This window comes from Vanellus vanellus, assembly GCF_965231255.1.
Source record: "Vanellus vanellus genome assembly, chromosome: 3".
NCBI classification, from domain to species: Eukaryota; Metazoa; Chordata; class Aves; order Charadriiformes; family Charadriidae; genus Vanellus; species Vanellus vanellus.
The window spans coordinates 2,639,286-2,656,219 of record NC_138907.1 but is presented as its reverse complement, the minus strand read 5'-3'; the positions used below and the strand labels follow the sequence as shown (position 1 = coordinate 2,656,219).

The 16,934-nt window shown below is 45.1% G+C and overlaps 1 protein-coding gene across 4 annotated transcripts in view; it reads right to left on the bottom strand.

The window, feature by feature from the left end:
* The window catches only part of SPTBN1 (spectrin beta, non-erythrocytic 1), a gene marked incomplete at its 5' end in the record, with an annotated part of 137,919 nt that extends 127,853 nt beyond the window's left edge, over positions 1-10,066 (bottom strand). For 2 of the 4 annotated variants that reach the window (XM_082481193.1, XM_082481196.1), the window contains one exon: positions 9,955-10,066. Of the gene's footprint in view, positions 1-9,013; positions 9,104-9,555; positions 9,690-9,954 lie in introns of those variants that run through there. The other 2 variants (XM_082481195.1, XM_082481194.1) reach the window with 2 other exon arrangements.
* Between the last annotated feature and the right edge of the window lie 6,868 nt (positions 10,067-16,934).

Genomic DNA, 16,934 nt, shown 5'->3' with positions numbered 1-16,934 from the left:
GTGGTTCACAAATGTAACTGAGCAATATAAAATTATCTCTGATACGTTCTTCTGCATATTTTTATATGAAGATGATTTAAAACCTCAAGCCACAGACTGATGATGTAAATCAACACAGCTTCACACGCTGAGACGTAGCTATGTAACGGCATAACTGGGGATTCAGATCCTTCATTCTTAAGCATCGCAGAGAAAGAGGAATCACAGTATTGCAATGAGAGCAAGCATAGAAGGTCCCTCTTTTACTAAGCAAAGAGAAGGATGCAGTTGCAAGTTTCATTACTAATCTGGCAGATAGCATAGGTCATTACTACACTATGGTCACTTCAATACTTGTCTGGGAAAAATATATTTAGTTCTTTGTAGTATATGTTTAACTCAAAGTCATCTTATTCTTGTTTCTGTAGCATGCAATGGGAATAGATCTCTAAAAATAACCTCCTTCCCCCATCTTTCAGCTCCTCAGGACAGTTCAACACATTATTACCCATTATTCACATCTCTTGCATAAACTGTGCAATTTCTGTAAATTTTTATGCCTCCTAATACATAGAGATAATCTGAAGGTGTGCAAGACTGAAAGAGACAAAGCTCAGTGAAACTTGATTGGATTGCATTTTTTTATTTTACCTCTATTTACCTTTTACCTGAGTTTTATGTGAGCATCACTCCTTGGAGCCAGATCTTGACCAGCAATAAAGCTACTTTACACGCTCCAGCGATGGAAAGCTGCAAAGCTGGCTTAATGGGCCAGCTGGGGTCAGGGAATCCCCCTGTGGTGCAGAGCTGGTGTATCTGGTATGTCACATCCTCTCCCAAAACAAACTTTGGAGTGTAACCACTGTGCCCCACTTTATCCTAAGCCAGTGCAACAGCCTTCCTTTCACAATGTGTTGTAAACCAGCATAACAAAGCAGCCTTGCAGCTGCTGCTGCACAACAGGCTAAACACGTCTCCTCCCCACAGAGGAGCTCAAGGACTGTGGCACAGGAGACATAAAACTGCCCTGCTCCAAGCACAGGCCATGTGGACCTAATACCTGGGGCCAGAGGCTTCGGTTCTGGTACAGGCACAATGAGTTACTTCTTGTGGTCCTCAAGAACTAAGCTGATCCCAGGCTTGTAGTGCAGACAAGAACATGACGGGTATTTTTCCACAAATGAAGTAAGCCATTTGCTTTTTAAAAAGTGGAGCTCATCACTTGTCCCGAAATCTGCATGCACTAAAAGGTCACGACTTACAGTAGTCCAGACTTTTTGTTCTGAATCTCATTATTCCATAACACTTCCACTTTAATTTTTCTTTTTACCGCGTTCCTCGTCCAGGTCCCTGCAGCAATGCAAACACGCATCCAGGGAGCAGTTATTTCAATCCATACTTTCCTACAGCAGATTCGCACCAGGACTAACCACAACCACCTGCTGACTCAGTATACTACAGCCTTGCTCCAAACGATCATCCCCGGCCCCCACACTTTCCTCACACTATCCCATTTAGAAGCTAACTCATCCTCTTTCCGTAAGAAACTAATTTAGGCATCACAGGTTTTAAGTTTAAATGGCTTATGCCAGTAACTAAAACTGCACAATCGGATTCTTCTGTTGACAAATTTGACAGAGGGCCGAAAATCAAATTTGCTTATTTTTACCCTTAAACAAAACCATACATGGTCTGCGGTGGTAAACCGCTGTTCATTTAATATCCAAATCCTGATTGCTCGCATCCAGTGTCTCGTGCCAAAATCCCGTCACCAACAACCAGTCCAGGCATGTCTGAGGCCACTGAACTGATTTATCTCTGCCTTGATACTTACAGACAGTTCAAGACAAATTTGAAGATACTACTACTAACCTACACTAAGATAAAAATCCATCTCATTCCTCATTCAGATAACAGTGAAGATTATATAAACAGCTTTCCCTAAGCTGGGACTGCAGGGATTGTGCTTCACTCGCATGGGTTTAATACAGCTTTTTTGTTCTTACCTGCAGTCCTATCCTGCTTTCGGCTAAAGACTTGAGAGGGACTTAAACGTTCTTAAGATGCAAACAAAATATATTACCAAAGAAAAAATCCCCCTGAACCCTCAGTCAATAATCCATTTTTAGGCAAGAATTTGTGCTAAAATGAGGTAAGTGATAACTTTCCAGATCTCCTGTTATCCAAAGTACTATTTTAGGGACAGTGTGACTGCATTCGCGCTTGTCGCATAGTCCTGCTTCCAATCTCCTGGCAGATCCCCAGCACATTCCAGTATTTAATGCACAACGCTTGTTGGGATGCAGTCCCACTTATCTCCCAGACACATTGACTAAGACTTTCCCACATAAACTGACCCACCCTTTAGTAACAGGAGGTCACTCAGTACAATCAGCCTTCAAATGAGAAAAACAATCAGAAAAAGCTCCTCTGATGCCAAAACCACAAAGAGAATAAAATACAACAGGCTCCAGTGTTTGTTTTATCAAAACTTAAAGACTGCAAGACAGATTTTCATCTGGTGCAAGCCAGTGCAGCTCCACCAACGTCAACCAGACTAGGATCCGGCCTCCTAAAAGCATGTAAAATTACAATAAGAATTCATTACTCTCAAAAAAAAAAGGTTAAAAATAAGAAGTCAGCAATTAATCCATTCACCTTTGACAATCATGAAACTGTAGAGAGTTATTCGTAGTATTATGCATAGAAAAAGGTCACAATATTTTAACTTACAAAAATGAAGCAAATGTTAAACTAACTAGGCTATCTTTACCACACACGGACCCTGCATAACAAGGATTACCTGTTAACTTTGGGTGAATTGCAGCACGGTAATTTAAAGCCCATTTTTTTCCCAACTCACCATCTCTGAGTCAGGCCGACTAAACAACCATTCAAATTTCAAGAGATGTGGATCCCATACTTTTTGAAAGTTCAAACCCAGCGTATGCTGCTCAACTCCCTTGCTTTCGTATTCCGTGTAGTGTAAGTGGCAGAGCAGGGAATAAGATGACTAGCTTTCCTGACTTCCTCACTAGGGCCCCGCACCATACGGGGTCTAATAAAGGGTGCTCTACTGGCTGATCCTCCTCCTGTATCAAAACACACACCAACTTCCATAAGGCAGACTTAGGCCCAAAGTACCCTTCCAAAAGCACGGAGGCCAGTAATTTGCTAGTGAGAGGCAGAAATTGCTTTCTCCGAGCACAGACCTGAATGATTAGCTTCATGCTGCATTACGGTCTTGCTATGAATGTATATGCCACTAGCATACTGGAGCCACAAGCTACCCACCAGTGCAAAGCTTCCCATCTGCAGAGACTGGCTATACATTACCATTAAACATTTTAATTAAATATTTGTTTACTAAGAGAAAAGTCAGCGAAAGCCCTTGGGAAGAAAATCTCATAATTAGTTTAGGTACAGACAAAAGCCAACACTGTCAAACTCAGATGCCCAAACTAAAACCTGTGGGTGTTAAAATAAATTTATCTACATTGAGTTTAATTTAGATACAGCAGGCAGCACCTTTTCCCTTCTAGGCCAAAAAACCAGAGGAGCTACCTGCTGTAATTAGCTGGAGTACTTGTGGTATCTAGGCACTGAGGAAAATTGATTTCAGGAGTGGAAAAAATAAGCATTTGGTCATACTGCACAAAACCATATCTTCTACTCTGCGTGACTGACTGCAGTAACCACAAATCAACCCCACTGTAAACCAGGCTCTAGAGCTGCCCCATCAGCCAGCATTCACTGTGCTGTAAGAAACTATATATATATATATCGACGGCTTTCTTGCCCTTACAAACCCAAGGCTCCCTTTTATCATGTAAAAGTAAGAATCAAAAGCAGATATTCCGTGCCCTTCTATAATAAATCAATCAATAGAACGATAGAATTAATCCAGAATCAAATAGCAGTAACTTACAACACTGAAAAATGAAGATCCGGACTATTGCTTGATGGTAAGAAGATCCCACAAAGTCTTGTAGAAGACCTTGACTACGTACTTGGGACTGTAACACTACTGGGGACTGAATCCCACAGAGAAGATTAAAGACCTCCCAAAGATGCCTGTTGGTCTGGCTTGGGAGAAACTTCTGCCTAGTATCAAATTCAGCAATCAGTATAACCTTAAAACGTCAGGGCCAGGCTTCCAAGAGAAGCCTCCACGTCACCTCGGAGCACCTCCCACCCAGCTCATTGCCTCACCCCAGCCAGCCCCCAACTGCTAACACCTCTAAGAAAGTGGAAAAATAGGAAATAAAACTCCACAAAATCCAGTGGGGGGTGTGTGTGTGTGATCCTTCCTGACCAGTACAGGCACCCAACTGAAGCCCTGATTTGTGAGATTTTAGCACAGTCACTATCCTAATGTGATGCTGTGTTTTAAGAAACCTCAAGGCAAACTTAAAAAAAAAAAAAAAAAAAAAAGGCAGAACTAAAGGTCTGTAGGTCTGTAGCCCTACAGACTAAGGCCAGAAAGTGTGACAACAACCGTTCAACCACTTTCTATAGCGCTACCAAACAAATGAAGGTGGCTATTCATTAAGGTGGCTACTTCAAATATATTAACCTATGTGCCATTCAATCACGCGGGCAATGAAGCAGCACATAAAAGCTTGGTTTGTTTGCTTTAGGTCTGCATATCTTCAGCTCTGATTACATCTTCCACCAGCTAAACTAAATCTTTTTAACTATGTATACAGCCACATATCTTCACAGAACCAATATATTACATATACCCTCCTATAAACCCAGTTACACGGAGGACTAGCAACTGCCTGCCCCTGACTGAAGCCCATTTCGGGGCTCATTCCACATTCTCACAACTGTGTTGAGTCATGATTAACAAAACCAAACCCAGCTGTCACTCCAATAAAACTGAGCTGTCAGTCAATCCCTATCCCTTTCTTAAAAACAAACAAACAAACCAACCTTTGCTACTTCTTCTTTGCAAGTCTTTTTCAATGGCAAGCCCCAGTTTCTCCAGGTAGTTGCAGAAGCATTCTTACAGCTATACTAACTCCAAGCAGTATGACTTTAACAGAGAAGGAGAAATGGTTTCCTCTTGTGTACAGCTGTGGATATGTGAATAAAAACAGAAGACTAAATCCAAGAACATCATTCCTGAATGTGTTTCACAGATCACAGGGACATTGCTCCAGCAGGTGTAACTTCAGAACCTGGCCACTTCTTCCAAAAAGAGAACAGCCTATGTTTGGAACCCCAGTAAACAGAACAGCTACTTAATTTGGAACATTTACCTGTGAACAGTTTCATAGCAATATATTTTTAGATCTATGAACAGAGTATTAATGGCACACCTCTCCTGTTCCAACGGCATGACTGGTATAACCAGCCAGTCTATTCGTAGTATCTAACAGGTGTGTGTTAGCATCTGTTGGCGCAAGACTGCAACACTAAGTGGCTCTTTTGTTCAGTTCTTGCTGCCCTCTTGATGTAAGGGGTTGTTGAATAAATCAAACCAATATACCATTTTTTTTTTTATTTTAAAGTTCTTATGTTTACCACACTCAAAAGATTGTGAAATAAAAATGACTGCACAACAGCCTAACATGTTTCTCTGGTGGTAGTGGTGATATGCTGAAGAGATTCCTGGTGTGCTAAAAAACATGCGGCCTGAAAAAAAAATATAAGTTCGTGCAATATATAAAGAGAATAGCAGGAGGAAAATGAAAAAGCATGAAAAAGTAAGAACATCCTGACATTTTCACCGCTCAGCAAAAAAAGAGAAGAGGCTGAGAAAAATGTTAATGGTGCTGGAAAACAAGAGCTCAAGATACTCCTCAACCTTAATCTGTCCTTGGCCATAGGAAGATGTATACAATCCCCGAGCACAAAGATTATAGATTGGTGTATATCTTCTCCTAATCACTCATGATTTACTGCAAGTAGCAATAACACTTTCAGACACAACCCCACCCTCCCTAGCCATCTTTCTCAATCAGCTATAAAACCTGTTGTGAAGTCAACCATCAACTAACAATACATATGAAAGTTTTTTCCACGCAAAACTGGGCTTTTTAATGAGGAATAGACAGTAAAAATATGTCTGGGATTAACAGTACGTGAAAAAGATTATAAAGCTGGACAAAATAGAAAAAAAGCTGCCTGCTTAAATATATAGAATTGATCTATATCGTTCTGTTAAAGCTGTTAATAAGTTGCATTCTACTAAGTGTAAGAAAAATTCCTTACATGTAATAGCTCTGTAACCCTTTTTTCATTACAGGAAAGCAAAGCCTCAAAAAGTCCAGCTGTAACTGCTGCAACATTGTACTCATGTTCATTAAAAAAACAAATTCACAACAGATCATTTTAAGAGTAATAATAAAAATCTGACAAATGAAAACCATATGTGGAAAAAAAAAATAACACAGGGGAAAGCAGTCTTCAATGCAGTCTCTTTGCAGAACACTGATTATACCTCGGTGCCATTTGACAGTACGCACATTTCAGCTCCAACACTTGCTTCACCAGGCGAGTGTTATTTGGTGACAACAATTAAACGCAAGATGATTTCTAAGGTGTAAGTGCACTAGAAAGCAAGAGGAGACAACTAGATTTTCATATTTAATATCCCTAGGCCAGATTCCTGCTGGTTTAACTTGGGAAAGTCGCCATGAGCTTAGGCAGAGGTAAGGGTCCAACGTACTGGCAAACTCCCCAGCTACATCAGTTGGGAACAGGAGCAAGCCCACGGCGCGCGCTCATATGTCAGAAAAGCCCTACATGGCTCTACACAGTTTATATCATGGAGCGCTGGCCTGATCTCATCAGAAGTTTCCACTGCATGGTGTGCATCACGCACCACAGAAAATAGCCCGCACTCCTCTCCTTCACAACCCTCTCATTCAACTGAGAGTCGCACAGATCCAAGGGTTGCTGGTGGCTCCTCGCTCTGACGTAAGGCCATGCAGTTCCCGGAGCCTGAGCACCGCAGTTTGCAAAGGCTTTCCTAGAACCGTGAAATGGCGAGCGGGAGGCCCATGGTCAGAGATACCAGCCTGGACTGGATTTAGGAGCTGACTCATGGGTAATGGCCAATGATAAACTATTGTACCGGTTTTTAACTTGTGCCCAGATCAGATGACTAAGGAATTTAGGTGCCTATAGAGATTAAGTGTCTAAATAACTTTTGCAGACTGAGCCTTAAACATCTGCATAAATAGACCTTCTCATCTGTGCTCCACAAAATATGTCCATACACTCCTCACTAATGAAATATAAGGCTTATTTTACAAGTAATCCAACTACAAGTATTAAATCCTGTAACTGACCCACATTAAAAATAAATCCTTAGTCAGGTGACGTAATATAAATGAGTGTTACAAGCCCACCCAACAAAAGGGGTTTAACTGATTAAATTTTATATACGTTGAAGGAAAAACAAAACATCTCTCATGAAACGGTTTGGTAAGCCTACTTAAAAGGAGCTGTCTGAGAGACATGCAGCAGCATTCTGGTCTCCATACATGTAGCATGAACGCTTTGCCCCCTCTCTGTTTCACTTCTGTGTGCAGGCAGAGTTCAGTAATGCACAGTAATTCCAAAAGCTGCAGGATTCGTGCCACCATAGAGATGAAACAGCATCTGTAATGCTTTTTGCCACATAACTGCTGCAAGCTCCTATTTCATCAAAAATGCTGCATCCTGCTGTAGTGAGTATCACTTACTGCACTTAACCTGCATTGGACAAAAACGCAAAAAGGGGCAACTGCTCCATAACCTGACCTCTTTTTTAGTACCAAGTTTATGCTACTGCATGAAGTAACAAAATATTCCCTACCTATTTTATTTATTGCCTACCTAGCGCTGGTTGTGACACAGCGAGCCTGCTAGTCCCTCCCCATAGCCCTACAACCACTGCTAAGTCATGTAGGCATCACAACAGCCATTGCTGTTTTACTGAGAAACAGCAAGAAAAAAGAATGCAGATGGATAATAACAATTCTTTACAAATCGCATCTAGCTGCCATCACCCACCCCTCCCGGCTCTTTATCCCATACCGTTTTCATCTCCTGTTTCTCCCTCCAGAGGCTTCTGAGTATATGCAAGCGGAGATTTCCTGCAATGGCCTGAGGAGTCACAGCCTCCCTTGACATTTTCACATGGCTGGTATCTCTTTGAATAAATTACTCTACATGACCTGCCTCTACAACCCTTAGACTGGGGAGCATTGTTCCCCAAGATGTCTTTCACCACAATACATTCACAGGGCTGAGTGAGTAACAGTATTTTTTTCTGAACTGGCTAGACAGTTCAATAAGGAGGTTTCATAATATTTCTATCATGTCAATGAAGGTCGAAGGCTGTACTGAATGCTCCAAATCTCGACAGTTTATATTTATTCCATCTTACAGTAACACTGCTCCTGATTTTGAACATTTAGTATGTATACCTACGGACAATGTTGAGCACGGACAATCTAGAAATACACATCAGTACTCACCTTCTCTAAACAAGAATGCAATTTTACTCACATTTAAGGTAATCAAAATTACAAATTCAATCGCTCACTCCAGTTTTGTATTGTCACTCCGAGAGCAAAAGAATCAGCCTTAAAAGAGGGCTATCTAAACACAACGTCAGACCCCCGTGCCATGAACACGGATTTTTCAGAGCTGCTGCAGTCTTACAGTATCTAGCAGAAGTCTGCCATTTTTTTTTTTTTTAATTTTTTTTTGTTGTTGTTAAACCAGGCCTATACCCATCTAACTGCGAGGGCTACGTAAAAGAGATCGTTAAACCAAGTCCACGCATTACACCTTTTAACCGTGCATTCCCTTGAAGGAACACCAGCACCTACAAAAGCAGCGGATGAAAGCCATCAAAGCAACGCATCTCGTTACCGCCGAAGGCCGACGCCGCTGCGCACCGGCGTTATGCCGAAGCCCGGCGCTCCCGCAGCACAAAGCCCCGCCGCCCTAACGGCCGGGACACCGGACCCCCACACCACCCACCGGCCGCCAACCGCCCCTCTCCCCCCCCTCCCCCCGCCCCACGCACCGGCCGCGCCGCCGCCCGCTCCCGCCTCCGCCGGAGAGAGAAGAAAAAAAAAAAATATATAAAAAAATTACATCTATTTAGAAAAAAAAAAAAACACACACACACAATAAATTAAATAAGAGTAGTAGCGGCGCCGAGGCGCAGCGCGGCTCTCCTCCGCACCGCACCGCGGCGGGGCGTGCGGCTGCGCGGCAGAGGCGGCACCGGCGGGCAGGGGCGGCGGCCGCGGCCCCCGGGGAGAGGCCGGGCCGGGCCCACCGCAGGGCGGGGCGGCTCCGCGCCCTGACAGCCCGCCGTGAGGGGGGGGCGAGCTGGGGAAGGACGGGGGGGCGTGGGGGGAAGGCCGCACCCGGCCCGCGCTGCCGCGGGGCCGCTGCTCGCCCGGCGGAGGGGGGGAGGGAAGGAGGGAGGCAGGCTGCGGCGGGGCTGCGGGAGCCGCCCGCGGTCACCGCCTCGCCGGGCCCGCCGTACCCCGGGAAGGGGAGGGCCGTCCCCGGCTCCTGGCCCTGCAAGCCCCCGGCTCCCGGCCCGGCCGCCCCTACCTCTGCGCTGCCCGGGCGGCGTTTCTCCCTGTTCGGCGGCGGCGGCGGCTGCAGCGGCGGCGGGGAGTGACCGGCGTCGCCCGCAGCCCCCGCTGTGCTGCGCTGCGCTGCGCTGCGCTCCGCCCGCCCGGCCGCGGCGGCTGTGAGGGGCGAGGGGCGGGGACAGCGCGGCGGGGCGGGGGCGAGGCGCAGCCCCCCGCCCCGCGCCCCTTCCTTCCCTCAGGAGGCGGCCGCCCTGCGGCGAGGCGAGCGGGGCCCGCGCCCGGCCCCGGCCCCGGCAGGTGTCCCCCGCCCCGCCGTCCCCAGTAAGGGCGGGGGGTGTCCCGGGGTGGGGGGTGTCGCGGCGGAGCCCGGCGGCCTTGAGGCGAGGGGGGAGGCCGCGCTTGGCCTCTGCCTCACCTGGTGCTGCTGGTGGGGCCTCGCCCTGCAGTCACCCCCAGATCTTCCCCCTCCGCGCAGCGGCCTCCCCGCAGGCCCTGGCTCACAGCCGCCCCCGAGTGTTATCCACCGCTGCCAACGGCTCCCAGCTCTCCTTCCCTTTCCTTACATTTATCTGGTTACTGGGTCTCTCCAGCCCGCACGCTCCTCCTCCTCTGACACCCTCTCCTATCGCGAAGACAATGTTGGCTCACCCCCAGCATCCATTTCCTCCAGTGCTACTCTCCCACTGCCCTGTCATTCCTAGTGGAAATCCCATCCTGGGTTTTGACTTCCTCCACTGCAGAGTCATCCTCTCCAGCTCCAGTCCTGCCACCTTCCTATGTAAACAGCCCTCTTTGCCAGTGTCACCCAATCCCCCGAAACTCAACCCCGGCTGCCCTTCTGCCGCACTTCCCCTCCTCCTCCCTCTCTAGGCAGGATTTCGCCTATGCCTTTCTAGAGAAGATTGCTAAGGCGCAGCCAGCGTGCCTTTCCTCCTTCCCCCACGCTCCCCTTCACCACCCAGTACAGAGGCAGACATTTCTGTTTCAGGTTTCCTTTGCTAATCCTGGACCCTCGGCTTCCATCTGCGTCCTCACCCTCTTTATGCCCGTTCTCGTCCCCTCCCATCTGCTATCCCCAATCTCTCACTTGCAGTACAGCTATGGACTAGTGTTGTCCATCTTTTTGGAAAAAAAAAAAAAAAAACAAAAAAAAAAAAAAAAAAAAAAACCAACACAAAACCAGCAACAAACCACCACTGGTTTCATTTGCCGCATTAGCTACTGTTCTCTTCTCTCCTGCTTTTTATCCTCACGCTCACTCCTAACGCAGTAATTAACTGCTGTCTGGAGTTCCTCTCCTCTGTGCCTATCTTAAACTTCCTCTTATCTGGCTCCTGCCCCTTCACACTCAGCTGCTTTGCCAAAGTTTCTAATATCCACTTCCTGGCGTAATCTCTGGAATATTGCTTCATTTCCATCCTGTCAAAATTATCAGCCTGGGTCTTTTTGATATTTTGTTCTCCTCTGGTTTCCAAGACTGCCTCCCCCAGAGTCGCCTCCTTACCGCTCCTTCAGTGCATCCTCCTCATACTCCCAATTTCCATCGGGAGACCAAACGGGACACTTAATCTGTCATTCCCTCGGTCCTTGTTGTTACATGAACTCACCCCGTAAAATACAAACGTGTAACATAGACGTTCAGCGATCTGCTCTCTGCGATCTACCTCTCTATTTCCAGGCTTCTTACCCAACCTGAAATCTCATTCTGCCCTTCTGGCACCTGCCAAATAGCAAGCCACTGGTTCAACAAGTACAAAAGAGAGCTCCTAAACCGCAACCAAACAGGCCAGTAACTTATCTGCTACCTTCTGTCCTGATCACAGCAGCCAACACCACCACCCTACTCGCCATTCCAGTCTCTGGTCTGGACACCACTCTTAGCTGGACTTGGCTCCTTTTTTTTTTTTTTATCCAGGCCAGGCCTGGGATGCTGCCGTGCCCTATCCAGCCGGATGGCCAATGCTCCCACGCAGATTCTCATCACCTCACTTTTTAGTTTTGGCTGCATCCCTTTCTGTATCCTTTACAGACGCACCCTCGCCTATCTGAACTCACTCCAAATGCTGCTGCACGTTTCCTTTCCTCACCTGTCATTTGGAACAAGCCATCCTTCCCTCCACACCTCTCCAGTGGTCTCACTTCTCAGATCAGGCATAAACTGATAATTGGCAATTTCGGCTGTCCCTGTACCTGCCCATATTCAGCACCAGCACCTACCCTTGACTTGACCAGAGTATGAGACAAGTAACCTCATGCTTTCTTTCATTCCAAAGTCCCTCAAACTTGGGAAAAGTTCCTCAGGTGTTCAGAAAGCCTCTTTAAAATGTTCTGTCACCGTAATGCCCGCAAGTATCTTGACAAGAGTGAAGCATGTACTTCTATGTCTGTCGCGGTGGTTTGTATCCAGTTGTTGGGATGCAGTAAAAATAAAACAGCTAAGGGGCCACCCCGTCCCCCTCCCCATTTTCTTGCTCCTCTCTTGCAGTGGTTCTTGCACTTATCCCTCCCCACCTCGGTAAAACCTAATTCAGCAACAAGAAGAGTTCTGTGCTGGCTCAGGGAGCTGAACTGGCTTTCAGCAGCAGACTCTTAGAGCAGCTCAATCACCTTACCTAACTGCACACTTAGATGCTAAAATATAAAAAACGGGCCACCTTTGCTTCCCTTGTTTGTACAGCATTTGTACAATAAGAGCCCACAATTAGGGTTTCCAGATAGATACTAGAAGGTACTTGCTTCTATGTAATGTAAATGGTGATAGTAAAGAGGTAAAAAGAGCCCTTTTCTTAAAAAAAAAAAACAACAAAAACAAAAACAACCCAAACAAAACCAATAATAATTCCAAGCAAAACCCTTCTTAATCATTACTGTAACAAAGGTCAAATCAATCACTTCAAAAAGTTATACACAGAGAGAAAAGAGAAATAAATTAAAAGAATTCTCCCAGCCTTCCTGAACTCCCCCAGACAGTGGTATTGAAATTAGCTGGAATATCTGCAGGATTAAGGCAAAGCTCCTGATCAACAGGTTCACTAAATCTGGCCCAAATAACATGAAAAGTTCAACACAGTTTCTTTATTATGTGGACTATACATTAAAAATATTTTAACATAGCAAGTGCCTAAGTATATGTACTCTCTCCCGTTTCAGCCTCTGAAAGAAAAATCTTCTCAGATTTTTGATCCAGCATAAATGTTGCTTTTAGTTTAGCCATCAGTAATAGGAATTCAGAGAATTTAATGATGTATGTGTGTATATACATATACATAAAAATAATTTTAAAAATATTCAAATGCGAGGATGTTAAGAAACATCAGAAAAAAATAATCATCCTTCACTCAACTATTAATATCGCCCAAACAAGCAGGCAGGAGAAAAAGATTGTAATATATGGCAATGAGCAGGAACATCCAGTGTATTTTAAGATTCTGTCTGACTTAACTCACATAGCTCCAAGATGGGTGGGCCGTTGATTATCATGGAAATAACTGGGTAGGAATGAATGCCTCAAGAAGCAAGAACCAGAATAGCAGGGGTATTGTGGGCTCCAACCAGTTATCCCAGTTACTGACAGCCATTTTCTTCTTTTTAAAGAGTCCACATTTTGTCTTTACAAATGTGGCAGGTACAAACGTTTTGCCACTGGTGGTTAAAAACAGCATCTCCAGGTTTGACAGAGAGGATGCCATTTTCATTTTTAAAATGACTGAAAATATTTGTTAGTATTTACAGTGTGCAACTTCAGCTTACAGGATTAGAAAGCCAAAACTAACAACTTTGTGACAGTTAAGGTGGGAATACTAACAAGGTAAAATACCAGCACTTCCCAATACCGGCAAGTGTTGTAGACAAAACCAGGTTGTTTACACTGGTGGCCACGTTCCCGCTCCTTTTGTCAAACTGAAGAGGGTAGCATGAATGGCCATACTAGAAACTGTTGTTAAATCAAGTGGAAAGCATCAGCAAAGCAATGCTGGGAGAAGTCACTCCCCTCCTGCCCAGTACCTTGTCATTAGCTTTGGCTTGGGAGTCCAAGGTTTTTTTGCTCTTGTACATCTTGTCCATGCAGCCATGGATTTCTTCCAATTGAAGAAATATTTAATTTTTTTTTTTTCTTTTGAAAATCTACTAAGCCACTGTGCTCAATAATATTGTCTGGTCCTCATCCCGCAGAAATATACCCATATGCATATTAACACCTTCACAAAGAGGAAAATGGTGTGTAAACGTAAACACATTCCAAAAAAATCTCTGAAAGATAATTTTAAAATAAATTATAGTTTAAATAAGCCAATGCATTGTTCAAAACAAAATGAAAGAATTTAGTGTAGAGTTTTACTCTTTTCAGGATCTAGGGCATTTCAGTCATCCTCGTGTGAACTGAAATTGCAAGAAGGTATTTCCAAACAGAAACAAAAGCTGTATATCTAGATTAGATATTAAGCACCACAACTGTTAAGATAATACTAAAACTAGCAATATTCTATTTAAGGATGGTGGCAATTTCCAAAAAGACACAAGAAATGCACACAAAGACATTAATACTGCAATAAAAAAGTTGCTAGCTATACCATTAAACCGAAAAAGCATTGTTATCCACAAGTTCCAGTTACACAGGCTCACAGGATGACTGCGATGGGAGATACGTTCCTCCCACCACACACACCTTTCCTCCACACATAACGCCTAGTTTTAAACACGCGGTGAGGCTCAAAGGCACAAATCTAGACTAGTGCTTTGTCTCGTAGCAGACTTGGCCAAGATCTTGAGAAGAAAAATCAAAGATGGGCAGTAATCTGCCTAAGGGGAAAATTCTTAGCTTCCTCACTACGCACACAGCTTGTCTAGAAGCATGATGTCTTCTCTGTCACAAACATTCTTTCTTCACGTAACTCTATTTCTTCTCATCTTAGGAACACCCAGCTCTGTGCTACACCCTTACCTTCAATAACACCTTGTAGCAACGCATTCCCTGTGATCTGTTGACAAGTGTCTTTCTGTTTCCCAACAGTCATTGCAAACAGAAACCTGTTATGTCCTCACTCCCTGGTTCCCCTTCTCCCTACAAGCAGCCCACAAAGCTGACAAGCCCAGAATTCTGCTTCCAGGGTATCTCCGTGCACAGTACTTCCAAGTAACCTAACCGCGGGGTAAGAAAGGTGTGTGTGACAGAGGCAGAGACTCTACTGGTAAGGAACAGGCAGCAGGAACATGGAGACCCGCTCTCAGGTGGCATATCGGAAGTCTAGGAACACTCTCCTGCTGAGAGAGTCCCATTTCTCTCTATTAACCTAAACGCTCTTCAAACACCTCTGCCACTTTCTGCCTACCCCATCCCCACCATATGTATTCTTAGCCATTTTCTCTACCATCAGCTCCCACGAGCTCAGGGCTTACTTCTCCATCTGCCCAACATACCGAACCCTGGAAAATGACTAAAGCATAGGGCACTTACAACAGCCTTTCCCTTGGCCTTAGCCAGTTGCCGTCTCCTTCCCACGCCACCAGAGTCAGCAGTGGAAATGCTGACAGTGTGAAGAAAAGATGGCCTTCCTGCTCTCCGTGCCAACACCACGGCAATCTTCAGCGTCCGGGAGGAGTCCTGGCAGGAGTCCTGGTGCTGGGCCTGCAGCACTGTGGAGGGACAGGAAGCATTAGCGAGAACTGGTAGAGGCACAGGGCCAGCCTACCACTACATCCCTTGCAGACATTTCCATTGTGTTCAAGTCAGTACATTAAAAACTAAATAAGTGTCTTGGGACCTACTTGTATGTCCTGCAGGCTCCGCACGGAAGAAACCCTATCACACAGAACGTCTACAACTGCAGTCAAAGGTACGCCTGAAGCTGTGCAGACAGACACAAAGTAGGTTTACCCCGGCTCGCTCGTACACCGATAAATAGCTCCGCTGCAGCGGTGAAGGCCCAAGGGCAGCTGCACAAAACCACCCTGGAAAGCAGGGTAGCACCCGCATGACACGCTCGGCTGTGCCCTCCCGCGGCTGCCCTGCTGCCAGCACGCAGCTAGCAAACTTCTGCCCGTGGCAGGGATGCACGTACAAGTCGGAGAGGCGCACATGACTGCAGACTAGACGTTCCCTGAAAAAGCCCGACATTCATTACGGATCACCTGATGGTGGAATTTTCTTGCCCCTTCAAAAACCGCCTTTGCGGTGCAGCGGTTTGAGGATCAGCGCCACGCCATAAAGGTGTTAATGCAGCAAGGTTTCCTCACAGGTACCAAAAGAGAAATGGGGAGGCAAGCTGACCAAAAGCCTCAGCATTTATCTGTCCTAGGAAAAGATGCACCATTCTCTTTAAAAAGCTTTCCCTCTTGTTGCCAAATGTTATTCTCTATTCTCTTTTCTGGTGTTTAACTGTAATTTTACTCCTCTATTTCCCCTAGATATGCGAGACACACACATTAGCCAGTCTGCGTAATTTGACAAAACAGGAAGTTGTAATGTGTGCTTGGATAGGTTATACTGGAACAGCTACTCCATTAACTACTTGGTGGGATAACAGTGTCTCTATTTTCAACACCCAAATTCAGATTTTGTAATTAAAAAAAAGAACCAAACACAAGTAACAAGAAGAAATACAGACATGGAAAGACACAAATGGCTGAAAAAAATCACCAAAGCAGCCTCTTTTACTAAGGTGGCAGAAAATACAGATCTCTAGGGCAGATACAGGAGAGAGACAGAAGGGAACTGCAGTGAACCTAATTTGTCATCTCTGCCAAGTGAAATACAAAAAGAAAAAAAAAAGTTAAATTCTTAGCTCCTTTCCCAGATTTTATTCGCTTTTCTGACAATATGCTTGCTTTCTGACAATATGCGTACTTTTCTTATAGAAGCTGAAGCTGGGTAAAGGTCAGGTTAAGACATCAGCGCACGCTCCAAAACCCCATCAGCATAAACAAGTTAGAAAAGCTAAAGCATTTTGAAATGCTTTCAGTGGTGATTACCTTGCTCCGATAACGTTCAGTTTTAATTGAGGCTGTGATTCCTTGTTCAGTTCCATGCAGGCAGACCACGTTTGCCTGTACAGGGACGTGCTGGACATCAGTGGAACCTCATCCAGGTGCAGTCATCTGCTCTCACTGCTTTAACGCTAGGACCATATAGATGTATTAAATTATTCGCATAGTGGCGTATTAACGAGAATGATTTACCAGAAGAAATAGGCTGCTCTAATGTTCAAAGCTTCAGCTTGAAGCTGCTACCTCCTACGCACATAACTTCCACGTCACATCCTGCACACACATGACACCAGGGCTGTTACTCAGGTGCAGGTTTGCAAGTGCAAGTTGTTAACTTCCAATTCTGCGGGAAGCTTTAAGATTCCCCTTTCCTCGTTTAGCAGAGATCTCTCACCTACTTCTGTGAAAGAC